The following is a 16,118-nucleotide window of genomic DNA, read 5'->3' as shown; positions in this document are numbered from 1 at the left end:
TATAGTTAACACTGTATTCTGTACTTAAAATTTTGCTAACAAGGTAGATCTTAAGTATTCTCATCACAAAATGATAAATAATAATAATAAAGCAGGAGAAAACTTTCAGAGGTTATGTGTACGTTTACGGCATGTACCGTGATGAAGTGGTTAAAAAAAAACTGTGCACCAAAGAACACAATCAAGAAAGTGAGAAAGGCAACTCATGGAATGAGAGAAAATGTTAGCAAATAATGTATGTGAGACAGAGTTAATATCCATAATATATGAATAACTTCTACAACTCAACAATAAAACAACTCAACCAAAAAATGAGCAAAGACCTGAATAGACATTTCCCAAAAGAAGATATACAAATGGCCAATCATCGTATGAAAACATGCTTAATATCACTAATCACTAAGAAAAATTACAATTAGATACCACCTCACACCCATTAGGATGACTGGCATAAAAAATAAAGCAGAAAATAAGAAGTGCTGTGAAGTTGTATAGAAACTGGAATCCTCGTCTATTGTCGGTAGGGATGTAAAGAGTGTGCCGTTTGACAGTTCCTAAAAACTTAAAATGTAGCATTACAATATAATCCAGTATTTCCACTTATGGGTATGAAACCAAAATAATTGAAAGCAGGGTCTCAAAGATGTATCTGTATGTTTATGGCAGCATTATTATAATAGCCAAAGGTGGAAGGCCCCCAAATTTCCATCTATGGATACATAAACAAAGGTGATATACACATACAGCGGAATATTATCACCCCTAAAATGATAGAATTTCTGATATATACTATAACATGGATGAACCTGGAGGGCATTATGCTAAGTGAAATAAGCCAGTCACAAAAGTGGAGGTACAGTATTATCCTACTTATATGAGGTACCTGGAGTAGTCAAATTCACAGCGACAGAAAGTGGAATGGTGGTTGCCAGGGGCTGAGTGGAGAGGGGAATGAGAATTTATTGTTTGATGGGTATAGAGTTACATTTTAGCAAGATGAAAAGAGTTCTGGAAATAAATGGCGGTGATGCCTGCATGACAATATGAATATATTTAATGCCACTAAAGCGTACTTAAAATGGTTAAAATGGTAAATTTTACATTATGCGCATTTCACAATAACGTTAAAATTAAAAAAAAATAAAAATGGAGCTAAAAAATTTACCTTGTAGGATTGTGTGGTGTTGGTAATATGATAATTATCATATGAATAATTTATCATACAAATTATTTATAATTCACATATTTAATATCAGATAAATGATTATCATATAAATAATAAAACACCTAGTAGAATGTTCAGGGCACAGCAGGTGCTCAACCATCTTTTCCCGTCTTCCCTCAAACCCCTCCCCTCTACACATCTTAGTCCATAGCGTGCACTCTCTCAGACCTCCCACTTCTCATCGAACTCCTTTCTCCTTCCTTGCTTCATTCCTTCCTTTCTCTCTTCTCTCATATGTTTAGTTACTGTAGGGAACATCGAGAACTTTCAGGAAGAATGCCTCAACTCTTTTGCCAGGTGACAAAACCATGTTGTTCTCTTCCAAATGCTCCCAGAAGCAAAGTACATACCCGAATATGTCAATCGGTATTACTGAGCCTGCACCAAGCTGATGCATACAATTGTGCAGATTGTTCACTGCACAATGGTATCTGGCTGAGAAGGTGAATTGGGTCAATGTGTTCTGGTCTAGGCCTGAATTCAAAAGCTGCCTATTTCTAATTTACAGAAAGGCAGCATAATAACCAGCGCTAGCACTGTGAATGTGTAATTAAGAGACTATGGAGCCTTGAGGTGAGCCTTGGTGTACTCGAAGTCCAGAGAAAGAGGACTAAAATCACAGATACTTGCAAGAAAAAAAAAAAACCCTTAGATCTCGGCTAGAAAGTGGCCTTTCTCACTCACTTATACTTTTTCTATACTTTTCCTCACTTTCTCACTAAATGGTGAAAACTCCCTTTCCATCCCCACTGCCACTGCCAGCTTCTGATTGGAGGCTCCCGAGTAAGGGAGGGGAGAATCCAGGCTTTCGCTAATTCTTGATTCAGGAGACCTTTGCCCCGCCCACCCCACCTCGCACACGGGAGGTGGGGGGCGGCGATCACCCAGGTATTCAGGCAAGTGACTTTGCTCACCAGGACTGGCGCAGTGGGGGTGGGGGGCATTCATTACACCTCAGACACTTGACAAAAAAGCAGGATCAGGGTTTTTCTAACTGCATATCCTAATTGGCAAGAGCTTCATTTTCCTCGGTGTTCTGTCCACTGAGAATAATGAGAGGGTTGCGTACTGAGCGGGTGGGTGGGTTCAGCTGAAAAGTATTTCACCGCCGTGTGTGCATCGCCTCTTCCTAACACACTCTTTCTCCATCCTACTCCTGTGCTCAGTGCCTTTATCTCTGCCTCTCTCTCCTTCCCACCTGAGTTCCCCACCATCCTTGTCAGTTCCACTGATCCGGCGTACTGGAAGGTAAGCTCCAGTAGTGCCGACTTTTCTGTGCTCTTCAAACACTTAAGTCAGTCTTACAGATGTTCTGAAAACCAGGTCCACAAGGCACGCGAATCGCTATTCAACACCTGCTGTGTTCCAAGATACGATCCGAGGGCAGGCACGGAGAAGACAGTAATAACAGCTAACACGGACACAGCGCTTACTACGTGCCAGGCGCCCTGCCGGCCGCTTTGCATGGAATGATCTCATTTCTTCTCGCTTTCACGTTATGAGATACTTGTCATCCTTGTCCCATTTTACAAGTGAGAAAACTGAAAAACGGAGAGGGTAAGTAATGTTCTCAAGTCAAAAGCCTATAAGTAATGAAGCCATGAAGTCAGGGTTCGAATTCAAATAGACTAGTATCAGAATATACACTCTTAACCACCGTTATACCCTGTCCTCACGAAACTTGTATTTTAGTTGTGGAGACTCGATAAACATACAATTAAATCAAAATACAAACTTTGTGGTAGTGTTTAGGTCTATATATAATAAAGCAGGGGAAGGTGGAAAGGACTGACAAAAAGCGTGCATGATTTCTGTTGGGATGAAAGGGGAACGCATCGCTGCAAAGACGACATTTCAGCAGAAACCCGAATGAAGCGCCGGAGCTCCTTGGGCATTCTACGTAGAGTGAACAGAAGGCGTGAAGGTCATGAGACAGGAGCTAGCAGAGGGGGTTCCAGGGTTATTAGGAAGGCCTGTGCGTGTGGGCTGTGACGAGGAGGGATGGATCACAGGAGACAGAATACAAGGAGCTGGCGTTGGCCACATCGCGAGGGGCCCAGCCAGCTATGGCAAATAGTTGAGCTTTTTTTCTAAGTATAGCAGCATTAGTGCTTTTAGATGGAGGACGACTGTAACCTGATTTGTATTTTCCAAAAGATCACTCTGGTTTCTGTGAGAACAGAATGTAAGAGCATAGCAGTGGAAGCAGAGAGCCTGGGAAGAAGGTAGCTACTGCAGCTGTCTACACAAGAGATGACAGTTTGGCCTAGGAGAGTGAAGGGGGTGAGAATTGGTCAGACTCAGGATATATTTTGAGGGGTAAAGGTGACATGTCTTGCTGATGGACTGCATGTGGAGAGGGAGGGATTAGTTGGTTAGCTCTCACGAGTCATTAATATCTTCATAACTCAATTTTTTCCTTTCCCTTTCTCCTTTTTACTGCAGGAATAAAAAGACATAAAAATCTGGGATACATATGATCATTTATACTATAATAGGGCAGTATTTTAAAATTACTGCCCTATTATTATTATTATTAATAAGATAATGTAAGCATTCTTTAACTCATCACTAGTACGTGTCAATTGTAGCTATAGGTGCTCACAATTCAATGAAGAAAATAGTTATGTTCTCTGACCTCATATAGCTCACTGCTGGTCAGACTTGGGGCTAGGCACTTTATACACCATGTTATTTAATCATGACCCCCCATCATGCACCCACTTTAGGAAAAGCTAAGTTACTGGGGACTTTATATGCTCAACACTTTATATTTACCGCTTCTATTCCTCATAATAGCTTTTCAAGGTACTGGGTTTTTTTCTATTGTAAAGAGGAGGCTCTGACTTGCCAGCAGGTGCCCAGGTAATTGAGACAACTGACATCTGCATCTTAAACCTTGAGAAGCAGTAGAGTGTCACGGTTAATAGCTTCAGCTCTGGAGTCAGCCAGAACCGGACTTCAATTTTAAGTCAACCACTTCCCACTTATTTGCTTGTGGGCAAGTTACTTAATGTAGGCGTCAGTTTCCTCGAACTATGCAATAGGGTGAGGGCAAAAATAACTTGCCTCTTCCTTACAGCTTTGCTGTGGATGTTAAATGAGCTAGGGTGTGAGGCGCCATAGCATTTCGTGCTACTGCTGCCACTGCCCACTGCACGGCCCTTCCAGTAATGACAATCTTAGCTCAATCAGAAGTCTACCCAGCTGCGTTCAGCTGTGCTATCTTTCTTTTATTAGAGCCTTCCTTCTTCCATGATTTAAACACATTATTTTACTTTTCAGTCATGGGCTGCTTTTTCCAAATGTCCAACTCTCCTGAAATGTTGACTCAGAAGAAGTTGCCCTCTGGTACCCGTGTTTCTATGGTGCCTCTGCCACTTCCTTCTCAGCAGGAAGGAATGGCGACTTCATCTTCCCTGGCCTCAAACTCCATGCAGTTACTTTGTTTCCTTAGAGGCTTTCTTCAGTCCCTTGTTTTTAAATGGCAACAATTCGGAGATCTAGCCGGAATAATTTCTACATCTCAAACTGGTTCCTCCTTGCCATCCGTTCTAGCTTCTTACAGTCCCAGAATCACAGGTTTAGAGGTCATTTTTAGCTGAATAAAACACACAGGGTTACAAAGGGAATCAATTATACTGAAATACAAAAATAATATAGTAATAGACAAGTCTCTTTTTAAACAAAACTAAAAAAATGAGGTCTTGTGTCAGGTCCGATAACTTCGTAATTTCAAAGTATGAATGAGCATCCATGATATTTCAAGATGTCTGCAACAAATGTCATGTTATTTAGAATTACGTGTGCTTTATACTGAAGACAAAATTGCAGTACTATTGATGCTACTGCCATTTTTTGTCTACATTCGTAATTGAATGAAATGGTAAATTATGGTCAGGGGTTAGTACAATAAAGATGTAGACTTTTTTCCCCACCAGAATTCATGGATTCCCTGAATTCTATCCAAGGATACCAGGTTAAGAACCCTTGCACCCAATGTATGAGTTATACCTATGCTCTTCTTGGTACACCTGCTTGAAAAAAAAACTCAAGCAATGTTTGCTTGGATTTCTCCAGTTATGGGGACATCATTACCCAGTAAGTCTGAGTCGCTCATCATTTGGTTGTTAAAACGCTCAGTTAGTTGAGCTTTTGGAGAGCTGTAGTCCGCTTTCTCGCAGAGTCCTACTGTCAGCCCTGTGCCCTCTAGGGATTCAGAGCTAAGTCATCTTTCTGTTCCAAAGGACGAACTTTTAGCTGCTGAAAGACAATGTTTCTGCTCTTCTGCCTGTCTTCTTTCTATCCTAAATGGCCACAGCTCTTTCATCTCACTTTTTTTAGGGTGTGGATGTGGGACCTTTGCCCCTTTTGGCTGATCTCTGAACGTGTCCCTCCAGAATGAATCAGAAAACCCCAGAAAGGACTAGGAAAAGTAGGTTAGAAACTATCACTCTCCCCATATTATTGACACTATTTATTAATGCAACTAAAATTTACATGGTTTTGGAAATCACCATCATCTTAAAAAAAAACCCTCACAAGTAATTGGCCGCTTTCATTCAAGTTCAAGCAAGTTCAGGTTATCCTTGACTAGGTGTGCATACAGTTGATCGGCACCCTTAAAGCAGCCAGCTATTCCCTTGGACTCCCACGGAGACGTGGCTGGAAAAAATAAGGGCTGAATATAAACAATGATTCCATCATGGGCGCAGCTTCTCCCACACAGTCCTTTGGGGAAACACTGAGCAGGTTACCTTTGTGACGGGGTAATGGGACTTCACCAATGGCCAACAAATCAGATCCTGGTTATGTGATTTTAAAACAGGAGTCAAGAACCTGTTTCAAATTGTGTGGTTTTCAGTGGTATGTGGCTGTTTTGCCCCCTTTCTCTAACTCTAATATGTGTGGCTACTACCTCCTTAACCTACGAAACCTGTTACTATAAATTGCAGATACCCTGCTGTCAACCTGTCTTGAGAAAAGTGACAGAGTGACACTTCTCCACCACCTCCTACAGGGCTTACTCCCTTAAAACCTGTGGCAATAATGACGATTACCATCTCTTGAGCTCTTATATTTTGGGCGCCATGTTAAACATATACATACATATATATACATATATATATATATATATCATCTCACTTAATTCATACAACAATCTTGAGGTAAGTACTACTACTTCTTTCATTTTGTACATGAAGAAACTGAGGCACAGAGAGGTTAAGTAATTTGCTCAGGGTCACACAGCCAATATTTAATTTAGCTGCAGTTTGAATACAGGTAATTTTTCTTTACAAACCATATTCTTTCCATTACCTATCTCCATGTCTACTTCCCTTCTATTTCCACATTGACCTTCATTTATTACCTAAGACAAGAGTCGTCATGTGACGCATTGAATAAAATGCAGATTCCCATGTTGGCTCCCCAAAGCATCTGATACAATAAATCTAGACTAAGGCGCAGGAATGTGCATTCTTAATAAGCTTCCAGGTGATTCTGATGCCCCGGTAAGAAGTCACCCTTTGAGAAACATTGTCTGGGGTTCAACGTAGCTGTTGTCTGCCCATCTGAACTGACCAGTCTTTGCAGGTGACCTTTAATTTAAATCTAATAAAGATGCATTGCTTCCCTATGGCGGGGGGGGGGGGGCGGTCAAACTAGATTTGAGGAAGCCTGGCAATTACCCCGTGTGCCCCAGCCTGCTCCATCCCTACCTGCCCTAGGGCAGTTCCACCGTGAGGAAGAGGAATACAAGGTTAAGACAGGTGGAAAGGTAATTAGAATGCCTTTTCCTTTCATCTTACTCCAGACCCCTCTTCACCCTCTAGGGGCAAAGGACAGGATTAATTGGAGGGCATTCTAGAGTAACTTTGCTTGCTTAGGAGAGAGCTGAAATAAAAGCTTTCCCAAAGTGGCGTTTGAGTGTTTGCTAGGTGCTGGGCACATTTCTAAGCACTTTGTGTATATTAGCCACCATTAACCCTTTCATCCTCGCATAACCCTGAGGGTAGGTGCAGGCACTCCTCCTGTTTCAGCCAGGAAAATGGGCCAGAGATACATGGATGTGCAACGTCAGGGCCGGGCTTTGAACTCAGGCACTACGGTCTGAAGCACAAGCTCTTGACTGCTCACAAGTCCTGCCCCGAGTTTAGTTTGTTCAGTGACAAAGCTAAATGAGAATTTAGACATTAGGTGATCCAAGGGTTTCAAGTTGTGTATTTCCTCCTGAAAACTTTGCTTCAATGGAATTGTCCACAGATCAACCCAAAGATGCCAGGGTGCCAGGGCCTGTGGCTGCACCCACCATGACCCAGGAGGAGCCTCTGCATGTACCTCATTTGGGAACCACCAACCTAGATCTCTTTTCTATTTAGTCGATGAGTAAACTGAAGCTGAGAAAGGGAAACCACCTTGCCCAGAGTTGTGCACCTAACTTGGCAGAGCGCGGTTAGGACCCGGGCCTCCTAATTGTTAATTCAGTGCTCGTCCTAACATACTATACAGCTTCTCCCAGGCTAGAATCCTTCTTTCCATCTCTAGCATCTCTTAGTTTCTGGGATGATAGGGAAGAAAATGGCTGAGTAACCAACAAGGCTGGCCGTCGTGTACGTTGTGTTTGGCTTTGGATTTGCAAAGTTGCTTTAGAAAAACCAAGCAAATTAACTTGGGGACAATTCTCAGGATATTAACAGTCGGCTAGGCTAAATTTTGAGTCTGAAAAACAAAGGCTGTGCCCATCACCTACGTACTGATGCTGGAGGAGCTCTTAACAGTATGCCATGATGAAAAGAAAAAGAAGAATCTGGCTTGGGCAGGGAGGAGACCTCATACTATGAATGTACATGGAGAAGTGTTTTGGAACATGCCCTCTGGATTCACTCCCTGAGTACACAGTGGGTGTCCAAGACCAAGACACCCCGCTAGGTGCTGAGACTACAGCCTATTTCAGCCTTCTCACTGCCAGAACAAGTCACCACAAACTCAGTGGTTTATAACAATACACATTTGTCATCTATGGTTTTGAAAGTCAGAAGTTAGGCATGGGTATCACTTGGTTAAAGTCGAGGTTTTGGAAAGGCTTTCTTCCTTTTGGATGTCTTTAAGGAAGAATCCATTTCCTTACCTTTTCCACCTTCTAGAGGATGCCTGCATACCTTGGCTCATTGCCCTCTATTTTTAAAGCCACCAAGAGTGAGCCAAGTCCCTCTCACACCACCACCTTCCTGGTTATCTGCAGCTGGGAAAGGTCTACTGTTCTTAAGGACCCATGTGACTACACTGGACCCACATGGCTGCTCCAGGCTGACCTCCCATCTTGAAGTCCCTAACTTCACACATCTGCAAAGCTCCTTTGCCATGTAAAGTAACATGTCTACAGCTTCCAGGGATCAGAATATGGATATCTTTAGGTGGCCAATATTATGCCTACCACACAGCCCTTCAGGAATTTATACTCCAGTATAGAAAATAGGCCAGCACATGCACGATTTCAGCTAATATGCTATGTTTCAAGATGAGGTAATCATATCCATGGGGGTGGGAGTAGGTCTTAAAGAAAGCATTATAAAAGGGGTTGTTTTTTACTGCGCTTTCACAAAAGAAATGGAGGGCATAAAAAGAGGAGATGGTGGGGAATAAACAGGAAAGGGAGTTGGACCTAAATTGTGGAGGGTGTTCTAAGGAAACGTTGAAAGTTTCTGAGCAAAAGACAGACATGGTCAAAGCCAGGTTTCTGCAAGACCATTTTGGAAGTAGTGAGAGATCTAGATGGGAGGAGAGAGAGGGAGTTGAGTTAGGAGGTGAGAGCAAGGTCCAACTAAAATGTATGAAAGCCTGGGACAGAATGGTGAAATTGAGAAATTGATCCCAGACAAGAAAAAGCTAAAGGAGTTCATCACCACCAAATCAGTGTTACAGGAAATGTTGGAGGGACTTTTTTAAGAAGAAGAAAAAGAAAAAAAGAAAAAACTATGAATAATAAAATGGCAATAACTACATATATATCAACAATTACTTCCAATGTAAATGGATTAAGTGCTCCAATCAAAAGATAGTGTGGTTAAAATGAATAAGAAAACAAAAGCCTTACATATGTTGCCTATGAGAGACTCACTTCAGATTGAAAGACACACAGAAACTGAAAGTAAAAGGATGGAAAAACATGTTTCATGAAAATGGAAACAAACAAACAAAAAAGCTGGGGTAGCAAGATTTGTACCATACAAAATAGACTTTAAAACAAAGTCTATAACAAATGACATAGAAGGACCCAGTGATCCTACTTCTGGTATATTTATGTGAAGAAATCCAAAACACTACTTCAAAGAGACACGTGAATCTGTAGGTTCATTGCAGTATTATTTACAATAGTCGAGATATGAAGACAACCTGCATGTTCATCAATGGATGAATGACTAAAGAAGAGATGGTGTGTGTGTGTGTGTGTTCTATTTTTTATACACACACACACATATATAAATGGAATATTAGTGTCATGAAAAAAGAATGAAATCTTACCATCTGCAACAACATGGATGGACCTGGAGGATGTTGTGCTGAGTGGACTAAGTCAGACAAAGACAAGTACCATATAATTTCACTTACTTGTGGGATCTAAAGAACAAAAACAAATAAACAAACAGAAACAAACTTATAGATACAGAACGCATTTTGATGGTTGCCCAATGGGAGGGGAGTTGGGGAGGTGTGTGAAGAAGTGGGAGGAATTAAGAAATACAAATTGCTAGTTACGAAATAGTTATGGGGATATAAAGTATAGCATAAGGAATATAGTCGATAATATCATAATAACTAAGTATGGTGTCAGATGGGTACTAGACTTATCAGGGGGATCACCTCATTGATTACATAAATGTCTAATCACTATCTTATACACCAGAAATGAGCATCATATGCCAACTGTAATAGAAAAATGGAAAATATATATTAAATAAATTAGGAAGATCATGTGTAATTAAAATGGTAAATAAGGGATATACAGAAAGGAAGTAAAAAATAATGACAGAAACAAACGTGGAGGCGGTGAGTAAAAACGGTAGTGACTATAGAATGTGTTTGAACTTAAGCAACCATCAACTTAAAATAGACTGCTATAAACGTAGTTTAGTAGATATGAAGCAAATGGTAACCACAAACCAAAAAACGTACAAGAGATAGACAAGAAATAAAGAGAAAGGAATCCAAACACAACACTACAGAAAGTCATCAATGCACAAGAGAACAAGAGAATGAGAAAGGAACAGAGAAAAACTACAAAAACAATCAGAAATCAACTAATAAAATGGCAATAACTACATATCTATCAATAATTGCTTTAAATGTAAATGGATTAAATGCTCTAATCAAAAGATGACTGGAAGTGGTACATATATGTGGAATATTACTTGGCCATAAAAAATGAAATCTTACCATTTACAATGACATGGATAGACCTAGAGGGTATTATGGTAAGTAAATAAGTTTGACAGAGAAAGACAAACACCATATGATTTCACTTGTATGTGGAATCTAAAACACAAAATAAATAAACAAAACAGAAACAGACTCACAGATACAGAAAGCGCACTGATGGTCGCCAGGTGAGAGGGGGTTGATACAGCTCATAACCAGCTTGGAGGCACTGCCTTGGTCCTCTCTTTCTCTGGAGAGGTTCGCTTTAGTGCTTTTCGAGCATGACAAAGTAGAATACATTTTCACATTTAAAGGACCTAGGTTTCTCTTACAATTTTATGACTACAGTATGCCTCTCCATATCCACGGAGGATACATTCCAAGACCTCCCAGTGGATGCCTGAAACTGAAATAGTACCAAACCCTATATTACTATGTTTTTTCCTATACACATGCCTTGGTAAAGTTTAATTTATAAATTAGGCACAGATAAGAGATTAAGAAAAATGAATAAGAATACAATAGAACAATTATATCGATATACTGTAATCAAAGTCATGTGAATGGCTTTGGGGCCCTTAATAAGTAAAATAAAGGTGACCTGAACACAAGCACAGCGATACTACAACAGTCTATGTGATAACCGAGAGGGCTATGAGGTGACAAATAGGTGTGTATGTGGTGTGGATATGCTGGAGAAAGGGCTAATTCACGTCCTGGGCAGGGCGGAGCAGGACAGGCTTCATCACGCCACTCAGAATGGCGTGCAATTTAAAACTAGTACATTGTTTACTTATGGGAATTTCTGGTTAATATTTTTGGATCATGGTTGACCATGGGTAACTGAAACTGTGGAAAGCAAAACAGCGGATAAGGGGGAACTACTTTAAGTGACTGTAAGCTAGAGAAAGCCCCTTTTCTCTGGCTCTTGGTTTCTTCACCTCTAAGGTCCCTTTCAGTCCCCAAATTTGATTATTTTAAACATAGGTAGAAAATAAACTCACCGGCTCCTTCCTGGGAATTCATTGCGGTTAGCGGAGTGAACTGAGCCCACGATCTCTGAGTCAAGAACTCTGTTGCAATGAGTCTTGTAAATTCTTTCTGAAGCTCCATCTCCTTTCGCCCTGTCTTCTGGAAACATAAGCCATGATTCGTCATCAATTTAAAGTAGAGAAACAATGCTCCTGACTCCTCAGGACAGATATGGGTTTGGCGTGTACTTTTGCGGCCATCTCACAGCTGGTTTTGTGGACAAGGGGTGTGTGGGAAGGTGTGTTAATGGTTTGGGGGACAGACAAGGAAGGCTCTTTATTCTCCACAGAAGCTATATGTGTCAAGGGTAAAATAAGTGTGATCCATGTTTCTGTCCTGGAGGGAGGCCAGAAGTAGAGAGGGGAGATCTTAGTGTAAAATAAGACTGGGATTAACAAAGAAGAAATGCTTCTCAGGAGTATGACAGGCACTACCTAGTTTAATTCTCACCATTATCCACTTGTTTCAGATAAGAAATCTGAAGTTCAGGGAGGATGAGTAACTTGGCCAAGGTCACATAGCTTCACCAGGCCCTCTCCCACAGGCAGTGTGCTATGGGTATCTATACCGAAGGGTATGAAAGAAACCTATCTTAGCTGGAGTTTTTGCCTTTCGTGCTACTTTAGGTAGAGCCTGAGCCTGAGTCCTCTTTAATCCATGAGGGAAGGAATCCTCAAATGTTTGGTCTTGTCAAACATTGTAGTAGGGAGAACCTATGGGGAAAAAATTGAGCAGACAGGCCCAGCACTTTTGAGGTTTCGGTTATAGGAATTTCTCACTGTGTTGTGGGGAACAGAAAAGAATTGGGCACTGCTTCACCCCCCAAGGAGCTCCCTGCCTGTTAGAGGAGATGAGACAATACACGGTTTACATAGACATAAAGGAGAATGTGGTCACTATGACACACAGCCCAGAATTGAGTGTGGAATTGTGTAAAATAAATTCTAAGCATTAAAAGAAAGGTCAGAAGTGGGAAGTCAACGAGGCTGGCAGACTGCATGAGAAAGTGTAATAGACAAGGTTGTTTTTTTTGTTTTGCTTTGAAACATGGTTACGATAGGAGGTAGAAAAGGATTGATGAAGGGGAGAGGTCATAGAGGTTAGCTGAGTTTGGAGACATAAAAATAGCAGAGTGTGTGCAAGTGCTCGTGTGCTGCAGTGAAAGAACAATGTGCTATGCCTGGGTCTATTGCAGACAGACCTAAGAAGAGCACGTGTGTGTGTGAGGGGTGTGGAAAGCATGAGAACTCTCAGAAAGAATGTAAAGGAACCACACGTTGAAGATTATCTTATTGCTGCCTACCAGGTTTCCTTTCCAAGTCTGAGGCGCATGCTCTGTTTCATCCCAGTGGCCCACCTTGATATTTATGTTCCATGTGATATATACTAAGGGATTGCTGGATGAGAATTTAAGGTTTGGTATCTGGCTCTCTGCGTTTTTGACCCTGTCTTATGTGTTGAGGAAGATATTTAGAGGGTGGACTTCCACATATACTTCGAAGCATGCCAACTGCCTACTCTGGTTTTGGAACTTTCTTTCAATACTAGACTCTATTCCATGATTTCCACTGTTGTGGAACTTTTTAAGGCAATGTGGATGTGATTATTAAGTAAATCTGACCTTACCTCTGTTCTGTGGCATGAACATGTTGAGGTGATACCTATATCCATAAGCTTCCCTACCTGTACAGACACCCAGGCCAAACCATAATGATGTCAAGACCATTCAGCCCCCTAGCTCCATCTTTGGGCATAAATCCTTTGACTGAAAGGTCATTTGACTCTGCCAAACTAGAGTCACTTACACAGGAGCTACTGGAACACTGAGGAGACAGGAAAACTATCATTTATTGAATTGTTGCTGTGTATCAGACACTTTGTTTAGGACTTTCATATATTATCCTGGACAGAAGCATATTCTCTTGACTAGTTTGTCAACATAATACTCTTTTGTGACCTGAGGCAAATCTGTTTTAGCAGTGATCCCCCTTTCTTGCCCTCCCTACTCAACTTCTTATGCATTGCCAGTTGATATTTAAGGTATCAGTAGGTTTTGACATCGATATATTGCATCATAGGCAGACATTTTTTTTAAAAAGAAAGAGGTTAGGATAGAAAAGGATAAAACCAGTTAGAATAGAAAAAAGAAAAGAGGCTATCGCAAATAGTAAACATTAGTATTCTTTCATGAAACTATTATTTTCAGTGTGTGAGTGTGTGTGTGTGTGTGTGTGTGTGTGTGTGTGTGTAGGGCTGTCTCTGTGGGCACGTGTGTGTGTGTCCTACATAAAAATAACATCTATGAGTTGTGGTCCACAAAGTTTGAAAACCATTAATTTAAAGGGGAAATAAAAGGTTGTTGGGAAAAACATAATAACAAAGGCTGTCAAACAAGAACTTGTGTTTTACACCTGATAATACCAAGTTTATATATTTCCTTTGAGACTCTAACACTTCTTTCCAAGTGAATGCACACAGTTTTTGCTGCTCACAGAAATTTTGCTATTTAATACAGCAGCCTCTAGCTACTTATGGCTATTGAGCACTTGAAATATGTCTGGTCTTAGTTTAAATATCCCTTAAGTGCAAAGTATGCACAAGATTTTGAAGACATAGTATGAAAAAGGATAATAAAGTGTCTTATTAAGAATTTTATGGAGTCTCGGACAAGATGGCGGGCGGGCTAGGTGGAAGCGGGCTTTGCCTCCGCCCAGGACCGCATTAAAATTACAACCAAATTATGGAAAAACGTGGAGAACCGCCCGAAGTCTAGCTGATCATGACACATACATCTGAGGATATAAAGAAAAGGCCACATGGAGACCAGTAAGAGAGGCAGACGCTCCGCGGGCTGGTCCCTCAGCCGCGCATGGCGGCCTAGCGCCGGGAGGGAGGCCGGCGGCAGAGGCCCCCTGAAGGAGAGGGGCCTTGCACCCCCCCCAGGGGCTCCCCAGCCCGGGGTTCCAGCACCGGGGAGAGGAGGGCCCACAAAATCTGACTGTAAAACCCAGTGGGGATTCCGGCCGTCTGGGTGAGACGGAGGGACCGCGAAAACCCAGACGTCCTCTTTAAAGACCCGCGCACGGACTCACGCGCCCGCAGACACGCACCATGGGCGCCGGCGCGGGGTCAGCAGCTCAGGAGGCGCCAGGGACAATCAGGGAGGGACTGAGTCGTGTGGGGCACGGCGAGAGCTGGAGGGACAGCTGCCTCGGTCCCTCGCCGGCTCCCCGCTGCGCAGCCGGCGGGCGGGCGCCATCTTGCCGTGCTGAGCCCGCCCCCTCGCGGCCGCGGCTGAATCCTCACTGGCTGGTGAGACCGGCCCGCCCCGCCCGTCTCCCTGGGACCCCGCCCCTCCCAGCGCACGAATTGCCTAGGATGGGCCTTTGTGTGGCAGCTGGCCCCTCCTTGTGCCTTCCCTGGACATGCATGTTAGTGGGCAGGTGGCAGCCCTCAGCTCCCGCCCGGTGAGTGGGGAACTGCACTTTACTAGGGAGACTTTTGGTGGTGAGCCAGTGGGGCCAGCCCCAAATGTTGTGCCTCTTGGGTGAGTAGCGGGAGTCTGTATCCCTGACATGGATGGCGGCTGGCCTCACTGTGATTCTGTGACCTTTGCGGAAGCCTGCAGGCTCAACTCAGGCAGCAATTCTGAAGCTGTATATGTCTGATGGGATCCACTCACCCCAGTCCATTTCTCCCTGAGTCTCCACACTATACAACCCACGAGTTGCTCACAGTGGGCCTGTTACCTGGCAGCCAGCCCCACCCTGCACTTCACCTGGGTGGCAAATTGGACAGCAAACAACAGCACATACCTCACGCAGTCCATGTGCAGCCAATGCATGCCAGGAGAGACTTTCTGTGTTAGGCCACAAACCCCGCCCTGAGCTACAGTATTTCATGAACAGATCTCAGGTGTCTACGGGCCTGAAGTGGGAAGCGGCTGCCCATATGCGATCCGAGACTGTTTCAGGAAGCTGTAGATTCTGAACTGGCACAAAAACTGACTACAGTGGCCAAGGTAAATCTGCTCACTATATCCCAGTGACTCCTTGGGTCCCCGCACGACCCGACTCCCGTACCACCCAAAGGTTCTTCCCACTGCGGAGTCTGTGGGCAGCTGGCAGGCAGCCCCGGGCCTCGAGGTGCACTGGTCCTTCTGCTGAGCCGCCCCAGGCCCAGTACTGGGGTCACCGACCTCGGCTCTCAGCGTGGTCTCTCCCACTTGCCTCCAGGTCCAGCACACGTGGCAACCATCTGCGGATTGCTTTGTAGCTCCCACCAGGTAGCCCCGAACAATTGAAGGCAGCGGCTGACCTTGGCCTACATGGGAGCCCCTCCTAAGGGGCCCCAGAACCAACACACCTGGAGGCTAGCCTGAGATCACAATGGAGCATCCCCTGACTAGCCCCAGAAGCGCCACACCCAAAGGGTGGCCTCGACA

General features: G+C 43.2%; 1 long non-coding RNA gene across 1 annotated transcript in view; it reads right to left on the bottom strand.

Annotated features, from left to right (window-relative positions):
* The window catches only part of LOC107517465, a 72,584-nt gene extending 57,686 nt beyond the window's left edge, over window positions 1-14,898 (bottom strand). The window contains exons 1-2 of the long non-coding RNA XR_001598525.2: window positions 14,785-14,898; window positions 11,647-11,773 (exon numbers count right to left, since the gene is read on the bottom strand). This is a non-coding gene — a long non-coding RNA (uncharacterized LOC107517465). The remainder of the gene's footprint in view (window positions 1-11,646; window positions 11,774-14,784) is intronic.
* Window positions 14,899-16,118: the final 1,220 nt, after the last annotated feature.

The sequence above is a fragment of the Rousettus aegyptiacus genome, unplaced genomic scaffold (assembly GCF_014176215.1).
Source record: "Rousettus aegyptiacus isolate mRouAeg1 unplaced genomic scaffold, mRouAeg1.p scaffold_m13_p_9, whole genome shotgun sequence".
Lineage (NCBI taxonomy): Eukaryota > Metazoa > Chordata > Mammalia > Chiroptera > Pteropodidae > Rousettus > Rousettus aegyptiacus.
Note: the sequence above shows the minus strand (reverse complement) of the source record. Positions and strands in the feature narration are given on the sequence as shown.